General features: G+C 55.4%; 1 pseudogene; it reads right to left on the bottom strand.

Annotated features, from left to right (window-relative positions):
• LOC101644300 overlaps positions 1–1,450 on the bottom strand; it is a 4,997-nt pseudogene extending 3,547 nt beyond the window's left edge.

Raw genomic sequence — 1,450 nt, 5'->3', positions numbered from 1 at the left:
TCAGAACAGAATCCTTGTCCTTCGTGTGAGAGAAAGTTGCTTGTTCAGCTCTTGCCACCCCCAGATGGAGAGCAGGCCCTACTTTCACTTCCCTGAAGCTTCTGGCCTGCCCTTCCTACCTTGGGCGTGGCCCACTGACCCTCAGGGCAGGGCTCTCCCTGACTCAGGCCCCTGGGATGCTGGGCCTGGACCCTGGAGAAAGTACCCTTCCCGTGAAGTGTCCCAAAACAGCAGCAGATAGATGTCCTAGGGGCTGCAGTGGGATGACCCCAAGGGATTGGCCCTTAGAGCCCGCTCTTCACTTCAGAAGCTCTAAGCCCCCAAGGCCTATTCCAAACCAAGCTGGGAAGCTGTGGGCACCAGGCTGAGATGGCCAGTCAGTCTCGTAAGTGGCAATGAAGGGTAGAGGCTGGGTGCTTTTTAGGCTCGTCCTTCTTCAGGAGAAGGCACACATCAGAGACATGGCAGCCAGGAGAAGGCAGAGCTAGCTTAGAGTCTTCCTTCCTCCATTCTCCAGGACCCCATCCAATGAGCCCATCGCCTCCTTTCCAATACTGAGCTTCTCGCGCCCCACCCGTCCTCCAGCCTCTGCTCCATCGTCCGACGGCCTTAGCCTACCCTTTGTGTGCTGCCGGAGACTCACAATGTCAGGCTGCTTGAAGCTCCTTAGGAGTCTTTATCAGACCAGTAAGTCCCTCCAAATAACCTATGTGGCCCTTGGTGAGCAGGCCCCCTGGCCTCACCTGAAACCATAAGCAGTCACCAACCTGGCAGGCCATAACTTTGGCTCCTGGAATATGGTGGGCTCTCCTCACCAGGGTGTCTTTCCCCCTGCTGTCCCTCCACCTGGGGTGCCACCTGTCTTGTTGTTGGCAGTCTCCTCTCATTTGTAGACTTAGAGCTGTGATGTCCAATGTACAGTTGCCAGGCATGGGTGGCCACAGAGAACGTGAACTGGTGCAAATGGAGGCATGCCACTCCGCGGTCCATCCTTCCTTACCTATTCTCACCCGCTCCTCCCACGTCACTCTACATCTATTCTGGACTCGAAGGTTCCTTTTAATGGCTACACAGAACTCACAGACAATACTCACAAGTTAAAGAGGTCTATTAAGGACCTTAATAGGTCACCCCAAGTCAGGATCAGCAAACAGTAAGAATACAATTGTTGGTCTGCTCAGCCAGCAGCCGTCTCTTTCTGCTGGCTCTCAGCTTCTCAGCCAGGAGTCGCTAAGTCTCTCTCCCATTCTTAGTCCCTCAGCCCTGTGGTCCCTTGGCCTTCACCAGCATGGGCCAGGAAGCCAACCTGCCTGCCACTCTGGGCCACCGTCTCAGGGCCGATGAGGCGAAGATATCCTCTCGTCTTGGTGCCTCTCCTCTGAGTGTCTGTGCCAGTCTCTGGTGCATCTGGCCTGGGCGGCCTCAGCCACTTCAGACAGATCTTGAACAT

The sequence above is a fragment of the Echinops telfairi genome, unplaced genomic scaffold (assembly GCF_000313985.2).
Source record: "Echinops telfairi isolate 266 unplaced genomic scaffold, ASM31398v2 ScPeMD7_7469;HRSCAF=8507_0, whole genome shotgun sequence".
Classification (NCBI taxonomy): domain Eukaryota; kingdom Metazoa; phylum Chordata; class Mammalia; order Afrosoricida; family Tenrecidae; genus Echinops; species Echinops telfairi.
This window is presented reverse-complemented; position numbering and strand designations above follow the sequence as displayed.